We start from the raw sequence: 12734 nt of genomic DNA, 5'->3' as shown, positions 1-12734 counted from the left end.
TTGGGTCAAATAATAAAAAAAAGTTAACCTCCAGAAAGGCTACAGTTATTTTTTACTCACATTAACAACATTCAAGCCCCTCCCTCCTTTTTCAAAGTTCTGTTCTTTCAGTTTGTTAAATCACTTCCCTGGTTTCCCTTCTGTGGTGGCTACTCACTCCTTCTGCTCCTTTGCAGACTTCTCGTCATCAGCTCATTTCTTATATGTCAATGGTCCCCAAAATTCCAATTCCATCCTGGGCCTTCTCCTCACTATACACAGTTATTTAATCTACTTCCTTTTATTACTACTTACAAACATAACAGATTTACTTCTCCCTCTTCCCTCTAAAATCTACTCCTCCACTGTATTCTCTCTGTTAATGACTGACACACCAATATCCAACAGCCTATGGCAGATGCATGGGGATCACCTGACCCCTGCCCTATCCTCACCCCACATACCACAGGCTCCAGAATCTGTAAGTCTCTCCCTCCCTATCAATTCCTTAGAACAAGAATACATCAATTTTCAATTGTATTACTTAACTGTGTGTGTTCCCTATCTCAAGTCTCATACCCCACTGTACCAGCACAGTCTTTCTGAAACTCAATTCTGATTTGTCACTCAAGCAGACCTTTCACAGACTGCTGGTTGCAATGTAACATGATATATTCCCTTGGGAAAACTGTTTGGCAATGTCTTCTAAAGTTAAACATACATCCGCTCTATGAACCAGTAAGTCCACCACTAGTTATTTATCCAAGAGAAACAAAAATGTATGTCTATAAGAAGACTAATAGCTATGTGTTCATAACAGCTTTCATAATAGCCTAATGGGAAAAGGGATAAACAAACTGTTATTGTCATACAATGTTATTACTATACACCAGTTAAAAAGAACTACTGAAAGGAGCATTAACATAGATGAATTTCAAAACATTATGTTGAACAAAAGAAGCCAGCCAGAAAAGAATACACACTAATTCTACTATTCTATTAGGTGAAGTTCAAGAACATGAAAAACGAATCTGTGGTAAAAGACAGCAGAACAGGAACTGACTAAAGGAACCATGTGGGATTACTGGGGAGGGAGAGATTAACACAGGAGTACACATTCGACAAAATTCATTCAATTGTAGAGTTAAGTTCATTTCACTATACGTAATCTTTACCTCAAAATTTTTTAAAGCAAATATTAAAATTTAAAACTTTTACTTCACTCAGCATTTTTCCATACTAATTATTTAAAAAGCCTCACACCTGTCAGAATGGCCATCACCAAAAAGTCTACAAATAACATGCTGGAGAGGGTGTGGAGAAAAGAAAACACTCCTATACTGTTGGTGGGAATGTAAATTGGTACAGCCACTATGGAGAACAGTATGGAGGTTCCTTAAAAAACTGAAATAGAATTATCATATGAGGGACTTCCGTGGTGGCACAGTGGTTAAGACTCCATGCTCCCTATGCAGAGGGCCCAGGTTCCATCCCTGGTCAGGGAACTAAATCCCATATGCATGCCACAAATAACGTTTGCATGCCACAACTAAGGAGCTGGCAAGCCACAACTAAGGAGCCAGCGAGCTGCAACTAAGACCCGGCACAACCAAATGAATAAATAAAAATTTAATTTAAAAAAAAATTACCATATGATCCAGCAATCCCACTTCTGGGCATATATTCAGACAAGACGAAAACTCTAATTTGAAAAGATACATGCACCCCAATGTTCACAGCAGCACTATTTACAATAACCAAGATATGGAAGCAAACTAAATGTCCATCGACAAATGGATGGATAAAGATGTGGTATACACACATACAAAGGAATATTAGCCATAAAAAAGAATAAAATAACTTGCAGCAACATGGATGGACCTAGAGATAATCATAATAAGTGAAGTAAAATCAGACAAGGAAAGACAAATATCATATAATATCACTTACATGTGGAATCAAAAAAATGATACAAATGAACTTATTTACAAAACAGAAACAGACTTACAGACATAGAGGAAAGTGGGGGGAGTGATAAATAGGAGTTTGGGATTAACAGATACACACTACTGTATATAAAACAGATAAACAATAAAGACCTACTGTAGAGCACAGGGGACTATATTCAATATCTTGTAATAACCTATAAAGAAAAAGAATAGATTCAGCATAACTGAATCACTTCGCTGTACACCTGAAACTGACACATTGAAAATCAATTATACTTCAATTTAAACAAACAAAAAAAAAACCTCAAGATTTAAGACAAATTAATCACTTAATTACCCTGGTCTGCAGTAGTCCCTGGTGGTCCAGTGGTTAGGACTCAGTGCTTTCACTGCCGGAGCCAGGTTCAATCCCTGGTCAGGGAACTTAGATCCCACAAGCTGCACAGCATGGCCAAAAAAAAAAAAAGTAAAGAAACAAGACTATACCAACTGTGTGTTCCCCTGGTTTATAAATTTTGTGAAAGCAAAGATTTTTGTCTATGTAGTATTGATCACCGTTGTCTTCCCAGTACCTATCATTATGCTTGACACATAGGAGATGCTATATATGTGTTACCTTTGGTAGTTCTTACTGACTTACTGACAATGTTCATAACTTCATTAAATTTCTAGATCATTTACTGACTCAGTTTTCTGATCTCGTGTGTTAAATGCTTGACAACATTTATAACCTTGTTCATCCAGCAGCAGAAAAGAAGCTTCTCCACATTTTCAAAAACGCAGCCAAGTTGAGTCTTTGTGCTCCTCTCTTACATGTATTTTAAATTAAATGTTTAAAGGCATTACACTTTTCATGAGATTATTCCCTAAGATTCGTTCTCAATTTACTTCAAGGTCTACCTCCTCACCAGCAAATTCTGGCTCAGTCTTCTAAACTATCCTGATTCTGGTATACTTGAAGATATTAAATTTTTCTTCTTTCTCTTATGTACCTCATTCAAATATCATATTATACAGTGGTTCATTCAAGTGAAACTTTTATCCAGTATCTTTTTTTCTAATATTTATTTATTTATTTGGCTGCGTCGGGTCTTAGCTGCAGCACGCAGGATCTTCATTGCCATGTGCGGGATCTTTAGTTGTGGCATGTGGGATCTAGCTTCCTGACCAGGGATCAAACCCAGGCCCCTGCACTGAGAGCATAGAGTCTTAACCTCTGGACCACCAGGGAAGTTCCTATCCAGTATCTGTTAACATTGTTCTAACAAACTTACCAGCATAATTTATGAGAATGCTGGATTCATTTTTAACATAGCAAAAGATCTGTATCAAGCCAAATACAGCAACTAATCATTTGAATACCAATTCAAAGGTAAGACAAAATCCCCATCTTCACTTCCCTATCAGTGCTTACACTTTCTTATGAAAAACGAAAAGAGCAATGATCCATAATAAAACCATTCTGCTCCTCTCTCTATCAATGTTCCTTCCAAGAACACAGGAGCTAGCAGTTCCTTAAGGAGAGAGCCCTAATCATGAACCCAAAAGACAATGAATAGCAAAACCAACAATGAAGACCCAGATAATAGCCAGTTTAACCAGCTTTAGGGAACATTTTTCAAAGTACAATTGTGAGCAGTTGGATTAGTACAAAGAACAATTAACAAGCACTAAACCCACATTGTCTGGCCACTTAAACAATAAACTGCCAACAGCACAGGCAGGGAATGCTCTCATGAAGTACAGAGACAGTAATAAACATCTGGGAATGGCAACAAATAAACATGCCAGGCAACTTACAATTATGAGAAATTGGATGACCCTTTCTGAGCAAACATATGAGGCCACAGTCAACAGCTTCTAGCCACAAAACACACATTAATTAACCTACATGTTTCCAATGAGGAAGGACTATCATACCGCCAAAACAGATAGTAATAATTGCCAATGTTATCTTTAATTGATAGCTTGAATTTTATATGCAAACATATAAAACTGTGTGCAGTGATAAGCAGACTTTTATATTTTATGTAACTTGTCCAAAATTAATTTGAAGAGAAACAAAGGGCTAAACAAGGGCATTACAGAAAATAACAAAAAAACCCACCACTATCTAGCATAAATCTCAAATGTAAAAGGATACTGTAACACAGAAAAGGATGGACACAATATAAAGGTAAACACATAAAATTTTATAAATTTAGCCTAAGAAAAAACAAATTATATTGAGAATAATATTTTCATTTCATCATGAACTTTATGATAAAAAACTCTTATCTCAAAGAGCATTTGGAAACATACTTAGTGTTTTAAAGAAAAAAGGAGTGCAAAGCATAACAAAGTTATCAGAGGAGCTTAACAGAGAGGCTTTAATGGGTGGTTCTAATTAATTTACCAGTTTACGTTAACTATAAGATTTCTACAACTTTAGCAATACTTTTCAATTTTTTCTGGAATATAATCTTTTTCTCAAAACAAAAAATACTGGGCAGCAGAATGGTCAGTCTCCCAGCAGTGTCTGGGTAGGGTCAGCATGAGGCCGCGGGCTCCAGGGACAGCGGAGGCGGCTGCTGCCGGCTGGGCTGGGGACCTGGAACTTGAGAGTCCACACCACCCACGCAGTGGGCACCTCGGGGTGAAGCTGAGGCTCACGGAGGCTCCACTGAGCACCTGGGGCCGCCGCCACACACAGACCTTGTTCCTGGTGCGCCTCACTTCCCAGCTGCTCAGGGCTGTTCCCGGGTAGGCTGCAGTGGGTCCTGGCCTGTCTCAGGGGTGCTGGGCAGGCATGCCTGCAGGCCTCGCTACAGCACGCAACCAACAGGCCCAAGTGGTGCTGCCTCCCTCCCTGGCAGACGGGTCCATCTGGAGCTTGAGGAGATGCTGCTGTGCAGGAATATATCCATCAGCCCCCTGGAGAGCTGGCTGACCTGGAGAGCTGGCTGACCTTGAGAGCTGGCTACCTCCTGCCCAGACTGGATGCTGGGGTCCCAGGGACTGTGTCTCCAGCCCAACTCTGAGTGTCCGCCCAGCCAGGTGGGGGAATGGGTCGAGCAGTGGGGTAAGGAGGTCTGGGATGCACCCCAGATGCAGTGCAAAAACACACTCAAGATCTGCCAGTACAAGATGAATCATCGCAAGTACCGCAAGCTGGTCAAGAGGACCCAGTACCTACTGCGGAAAGTCAAGGAAGGACGCCTGAAACGGCAGCAAATCAAGTTCAAGAGAGACCTGAAGCGCATCTGGTGGAAGGCGGGCCTGAAGGAAACCCCCACAGGCTGGCAGACCCCCAAGATCTACCTGAGGGGCAAATGCATCTCCTATCTCTCTCCCGTACCCCTATTACTGCTGATGACCCGTTGTAATAAGTATTCAGAGAACTCAGCTAAAAACAAAAAACAAAAAAAATTCTAAGTATTACCTCCCACCCATGACAGTAGCTGGATTTAAGAATTATTGATTAAAATAACAAAACCACCACGACTTTTTGATAATTCCTGTATGTTACAAATATGCAAGATCTATTATTTGTTCTTTCAATATTAAATGTTTAACGCACATATTGATTTCCAGACCCACTGCAGAGATCCACAGCCCACTCTGTTTCTCCAGTCATTTCTCTCTTTATAGCAAGTTTCCCACTACAGAAAGTATCAAATAGCTCACTAAGCTGGCTTATCTTTAAAATCATTTCCAATCCTGAGATTATAAGATTCTGGGACAATGTAAACTTCTCAAAAGAATTTAGAGGTTTCTAGAGAAATTACAGTTTGATCCAACATTTAAGTGCTCTCCCTCCTAACATTCTATGTAGATAACAGTAAAGAAATTTTAACAGCTACAACCCCACAGGGAGGAGAAAACAGTGGTGGGCAGATGGCAGCACATTTTTGTATGATGAATGGAAAGCAGATGAGGGACTTGCACGTTAAGACTGCAGACTGAACCCACACATCTAATTTTGCTCCCTCACGAAACCCTACTAAAACAAGATAAAGAAAATGTTGCTGTTGTTTTGTTCTGTTTTTAGGACACAAACCATAAGGATTGAGAGAATGGAAGAAACAACAGCAACAAAATTTTGGAAGCTGGAAAGATGGATGAGTGATAACTGATTTGGTCAAAGACAAATTATAAGACAGCAGTGCTGACAACTAAGAACAAACCCACTTTGCGCTACAGAATCCTCAAAGGGTTCAGGAACTGCCAGAACACAGAGGGGGAAGGGAGACTAAAGAAAGAAAGGATCAGGTGAAAGCTGTTTGAACAGTTAGAAACCTAGAGCCCATGCCTCTCCTGAGTTGCTGAGTGACCCAACCTCAATGAGGCAGCAGGTTAGAGATTTATTCTCTAAAAAGAGTAAATCACACATGGTGGAGGATGAAGGAATCCTAACATGAAGAGGCAAATTGTATGTCCCTTCATATTAAATGCTCTATGGCTCATTACCCAGCCCTCTTTTCCTGAGTTCCCAGACCACCGGCAACTAGACCTCTGGCCTCCAAGCAGAAAACTGGGATACTCTCTGGGAAATCTGACCAGGCCAAATGGAAAGACAGACACTGGAGAGAGCCTCAAACAGCCCACCCAAACCAATGATTTCAATCCTGACCACACACTGGAATCACCTGGGCAACTTTAGAAAATACTGGTGCTAATCTATGCAGACAGAAATCAGAATAGTGGTTGCCTCTGGGCAAGGAGTGGGGAAGATAGAAGGGATATGAAGGAATTTTCTAGGGGTTTCACAATGCTCTGTACCTTGTGTTCATTACACAGGTGTACACACAGCAAAATCATCAAACTATACACTTAAAATCTATATATTTTACTGTGTGCAATCACACTTAAATTTTTAAAAAGTACTGCTACCTGACGTATTTGGTCCCTCAGTCACAAGCAAACAACCAAGGAGGATTATCAGACCTCTGAAGAGGGCCTCTACTGCTGAGACTATACCAAACAGAAAAAAAGTAACTTGGAGGAAACAAGCTATGCAAGGAAAAAGAAAGCTTAAAGAAACTGCCTTTAACAATCTCAGGTAGGTAAGAGAGATATGGCATCTATGAAACAAGAAAAGAGACTTTTTCTTGTTTCATAGATGCCGTAAGTAACTGAGGAATAAGTAACTGAGTAGAGGATGGGAAGCTAAACCTACAGGCCTGCACAAGGGAATATGGTCAACGGGCTGATGTGCCTCGCTCACAGAGCCCCAGAAGGCTCAGCCCTTGAGAGTCTCGAGGGATATAGTCAGTGGGGAAGAAGTATGGGGCTGAAGAGCAGGTCAGTGGTTTAAAGTCTGGTAAAGTCTGTACATGGACCTCCAGTTTCCCTCCTCCACTATTCACATCCTCTCATAAATTTATTCTCTGGAAACAGCGACTTGGAGAGACTCCAGAGTCAAGAAGAGTGGAGCGAGGCTCACGGCTGAAAGCCAAGGAATAATGCAGAAGTATGCGCGGTAATAGCAGCCTTCACCCACAGCCCAATTCCTCCGTGCAGCTCTCAGAACACCGGGAGCCAGGCACAGTACGTGCCCCACACTTGGATTTAAATGCCCCTTTTGCATGCAGCCAAACCAATTTTCATCACAGCACTTCTCCTAGTGGAGGATAAAGGTCTTCTGAATTTCTACAACTCCTCTTAGACTCTCAACTTCTTAAAGGCAGGGGCAGCATCTTAATCAGCTTCATATCCCCAGAGCCTAACACAGTTACACTCCATGTTAAACACTCTATAAATCTTTAATTGGTCCCAGACACTGGAGATAACATACAAGAGATTTTAAAACCTTGGAAAACTAGAGCATACAAGGTGTAATTTGGACTAGGTCTTGAAGGGACATTAAAGATTTAGGATTTATTGATGAAATGACGTCTGGGATTTGTTTTAAAATAATCCCAGAGCCACTCTCCCCACCCCCCCAAAATCAGCTGTATTTCTATATACTGGCCACAAATGTTTTAAAATATCACTTACAATAATATTTAAAAAAACAAATACCTAAGAATAAATAAGAAAAGATGTGGGACTTCCCTGGTGGCACAGTGCTTAAGAATCCACCTGCCAACGCAGGGGACACGGGTTCGAGCCCTGGTCTGGGAAGATCACTCATGCTGCGGAGCAACTAAGCCCGTGCGCACAACTACTGAGCCTGCGCTCTAGAGCCCATGAGCCACAACTACTGAGCCCGCACGCCTAGAGCCTGTGCTCCGCAACAAGAGAAGCCACCTCAATGAGAAGACTGCACACCGCAACGTAGAGTAGCCCCTGCTCACGGCAACTAGTGAAAGCCCATGTGCAGCAATGAAGACCCAACACAGCCAAAAATAAATAATTTTAAAAAAAGATGTGGAAGACTTTTATACAGAAAACTACAAAATATTAGAGAAATTTTAAAAGACATAAATAAGTGGAGAAATATACCATGTTCATAAACTGGAAAACTCAATATTGTTAAGATGTCAATTCTCTATTTCCAAAATTTGTAGCAATGGACAAGATTCTGAAATTTATGTGGAAACTCTAAGAACCAAGAACTGCCCAGACAATCTTAAAGAACAAAATAGGAACAACCATCGGGACTTCCCCGGTGGTCCAGTGGTTAAGAATCCACCTTCCGATGCAGGGGATGCGGGTTCGATCCCTGATGGGGGAACTAAGATCCCACATGGCCACAGGGCAACTAAACCCACGCGCCGCACCTAGAGAGAAGCCCACAGCGAGGAGCCCGCGTGAGGAAACTAACACCCAGCATAGCCAAAAAAAAAATATATATATATATATATATATATACGAACAACAGATATCAGAGCTTATTATAAAGTTACATCAGTTGATAGTGATATTGGTGCAAGGATAACAAATAGACCAATGAAACAGAATACTGTCCAGAAACAGATCCACACTTATACAGTCACCTGATTTATGAAAAAGTGTCACACAGTGCAGAAGGGCAACGATGGTATATTCAGTAAATGGTGCTGGGTCAAATAGATACCCATATGGTATAAAGTGAAGCTGGACCCCTACAATCCATCTGGAATTTACTGTAAATTGTACATCTTAAATACGAAAAGTAAAACAAAATAAAACTTCTGTACAGTAACATGGGGAAATATCTCCATATTCTTAGGCTAGGCAAAGATTTCTTAAATAAGGGCACAAAAAGCAGTAATCATAAAGGGAAGGATTAAGTATATTTCATTACAATTAACAATTTCCGGGCTTCCCTGGTGGCGCAGTGGTTGAGAGTCCGCCTGCCGATGCAGGGGCATGGGTTCGTGCCCCGGTCGGGGAAGATCCCACATGCCGCGGAGCGGCTGGGCCCGTGAGCCATGGCCGCTGAGCCTGCGCGTCTGGAGCCTGTGCTCCGCAACGGGAGAGGCCACAACAGTGAGAGGCCCACGTACCGCAAAAAAAAAAGAAAAAAATAACAATTTCCATTCATCAAAAAAAGGCCATTAAAAGAGTGAAAAGGCAACATACAGAGTGGAAAAAGATTAAGTCCAGAAAGGACTCATGGAAGACAGATGTGTATACACACACACACACACACACACACACACAGAACTCATATCCAGAATAAAGAATTACAGACCAATTAAAAAAAATAATAGTGAGACTTAACAGGCACTTCACAAAAGACGACATATAAATGGCCAACAAAAGATACCCAACCACAATCATCAGAAAAATGTAAATAAGACCACACATATATTACTACACTTTTACCAAAATAGCAAAAATTTTTAAAACTGACAAGCATTAGCAAGGATATGAGGTAAATGGAATACCATTCCCTGATAATTGGTAGAACACCGGGAAAATGTTCAACTGTATCTAATGCTAAAGTTTTATCATTTACATACCTCATAAACCAAGAGTTCCACTCCTAGACATAAACCTCAACCTAGCAATGTTCTGTTTCTTGATCTGTGATAGTATACTTAGTAAAAATTCTTTACCTGCATACTCAAGATTGTGCACTTTTTAAAATATATTATACTACAATAAGTTTTCTAAGATTTCTTTGACACAAATTTCTCAGAGACATTAACACTAGCATTTTAGAATAGAAAAGGAGCTTCTGGTAAACAGCCGAAAGTTTATTAATAAAATTTTTTTAAAAAACAAAACAAAAAAAGCTGCTAACACATTTCAACCCAGAACAAAGGTAAAAACTATGAACAGATAACTTTTCTTGATCTTCACGAAGCACCGGATATCTTTCAGCAATAAAAGGAGTCTGTTATTCTACACTGTAACCCAAAGAAATCTTTGCAAGAAAATGCTACTTTTTGAAATCACCTCTAACAACAACAGATAGGAAAGTGAAGAAACCATTCCAAAAGTTTTGGTTAACTCTTCGGTGAGAGAATGCCAGCTGAGTTGATTTGTGTAGCCCAAAAGACAAAAATGAAGCCACAAAGAAATCACAGCAACTCTAAAGCAAACACCAACACCACAATCCAACCTACCGGAAATGCTGTGGTTAATTTGAGGCTTGCCCCGATAGTCATAAGGTGATTCAGTGATGGCTACAAACGCTCCCCAAGTGCATCCTTGGGCGTCATCTAGCACACCTGGCTCGCCCATCACCTGCCTGGAGACACGGCTTTGCGCAGAATCCCAGAGGCCAAATAAAGACGCCAACTTTGCAAGAGGCGCGGACGGTCTCGCCCCATCAGGTCACCCAGAAGGAACAGACTCCTGGCCTCGAGGGCGGGGGTGAAGAGTCAGTATTCCCCCACAGAATTTACGAGGAAGCGCTCCCGAAGCTGCCTAGTCCCTCCACCTCCCCGGGACTCCACTGGAAGTCCCGCGGAAGAGTTTCTTCCCCAGCGCCCACGGCAGGAGGGTCGCAGCGACCACAGGGAACTTAGGCCCCGAGGGGCTGGGCGCGCCCGCCCCGCTCGCGCCGCAAGTTTGGTTGGCGGCCCCCACTCGCCGCGCCTCGGCCCGGCTGTGCGCCCCGCGGAACCCGGGCTCGCGGCCCGCCCGGCCTGGCGCGGCGCCCCTCACCTTGGAAACGCTGGGTGGACTCCGCCGTAAACATTAACTTCCCATCCAGCCGGCAGCCGCGCCGCCGCGTCTCAGCGCCTCGGCCTCTCTCCCGGCTCCGCCGTCCGCCGTCGGCGCCCCCTCTTGAGCGCCGCGCTCACTCAGGAGCTCGGGGCCGCCTCAGACGCTGACCCACTCCCCCCGCACCGCCGCGGTTTCAACTACCACCCAACCCCTACTGTGCTCGCCGCCGGCTCCTCCCGGGTCCGGCCAGGCCGCGTCAGGAAGGCTCAAGGCGCAGGCGCGGCAGGGCCTTAAAGAGACCGGGCCGCCCTAGCGCTTAATGGGTTCGAGCAGGTTAGGGGACGGGCGGGCCGGCTGAGAAAACAAGCCTAAGGGATTGGACCGTGGGGAACGGGGGCGGGGAACTCCCGCTTGTTCCTCCGCCTCTCTTTCAAAGTTCCAGCGGTCGGACCCACAAATTGCTGACTTCCCCAGTCTCTGGAACCGCCCCTTGCCTGTAAGAGCTGCACCAGACACTACCCCCGCCCCGAAGCGACCCCGCGCTTAAGGCTGCGGGCCTCGCATTGCTGCACTGCTTATGCGCATGTCGCCAGGTCGCAGCCACGGGATGCAGACGCGCAACCTTCGAAAGGCCGTCCGTGCTTCCTCGAGAGGTGACCTGGTCACTCCCAAAAACAATAATTAACGTGTAAATGGCACTTGTGATTGCAAATCACTCTACCATCAGTCGTCTCGACACATTGGATTTATGCGGAGTCCGGCAGGGACATGGGCACAAATATGTGAGGTCCAGCCGGGCAGTCATCCAATATCAACGAAGAAATTCTTAGAAGGCAAGTGCTTAAGAACAGAAACAACCTACTAATTCCGGTCTAATCCCAGGAAAAACAGGCAAAAAATAACAATAATAATAACAAAGGCAATGTAAATTACTTTCATTATACATTTAGAAGTGACAAAATGATAGTAATTAGCACAAAAAAAATTGCCTAGAAATTAGATAGTCCTGGTTATTACCTAATTTAAATTTATAATCTCCAGAAGGGGTTCCACTGTAATAAGTATTTCAGAAAAAGAAAAATCCTCTATTTTTTTAAAAAACAAGATTAAGAAATACCAGAAAATAGGAAGTAGAGCCATGCTCTCCACCCAGCTAAAAACTTGAAATTGCATCTGAGGCAAAATTTTGCATAACTTCAGATTATGCCATTATTTAAAGTAATTTCAACTAACAGTTTCATTGCAACTGAATCCATCTTGTATAGGAAGCTAAGAGACATTTTGTTAATCTACCTTTCCTTCCTATATTCCATCTATCAGCAAATTCTATAGATTTTACATCCCAAAATTTCCTTGAATCTGTCCTCTACCATCTCCTGCATCACCACCCTAGTCCAAACTCCCTTTGTCTGGGAGGGCCAGGGGCCTGGGAGGGCTACAAATTTAGTCTCTAATTGGTTTACCCTCATGTCCTCTAGCCCCTCTCTAATCTCTTCTCCACACAAATGGCTGTGTGATCTTTTATCTTCCCAGCATGTACCACTTCAATGGCCTCCCACTTCCTTAGACAAAACCTCTTAACTAACCTGCATGGTCTGATGGCCTGCCCACCTCTCCACCTCTTCTCACTGCTCAGACCACATTCCATCCTTTCTCTGTTCCAGCCAGACTGGCCTCTTCCAATTCCTCAGTTTTCTCCCTCCACAGACCTGCATATGCTTTCCTTTGTGCCTGGAAGGCTCTTCCAATCCTCATCCTTCTAACCACACCTCTAGTCTC

General features: G+C 42.8%; 1 protein-coding gene and 1 pseudogene across 8 annotated transcripts in view; one reads left to right on the top strand and one right to left on the bottom strand.

Moving 5' to 3' along the window:
* EVI5 (ecotropic viral integration site 5) overlaps positions 1–11312 on the bottom strand; it is a 206946-nt gene extending 195634 nt beyond the window's left edge. For 2 of the 8 annotated variants that reach the window (XM_033432822.2, XM_033432838.2), the window contains exon 1: positions 10953–11311. The gene's annotated coding sequence lies outside the window, so the exon portion shown is untranslated. Of the gene's footprint in view, positions 1–10952 lie in introns of all 8 variants that reach the window. The other 6 variants (XM_033432778.2, XM_033432788.2, XM_033432796.2 and 3 more) reach the window with 5 other exon arrangements.
* On the top strand, positions 3070–5646 carry LOC125965313 (aurora kinase A-interacting protein-like; annotated as a pseudogene).
* Positions 11313–12734: the final 1422 nt, after the last annotated feature.

The sequence above is a fragment of the Orcinus orca genome, chromosome 1, assembly GCF_937001465.1.
Source record: "Orcinus orca chromosome 1, mOrcOrc1.1, whole genome shotgun sequence".
In the NCBI taxonomy this organism is placed as follows: Eukaryota; Metazoa; Chordata; class Mammalia; order Artiodactyla; family Delphinidae; genus Orcinus; species Orcinus orca.
This window is presented reverse-complemented; position numbering and strand designations above follow the sequence as displayed.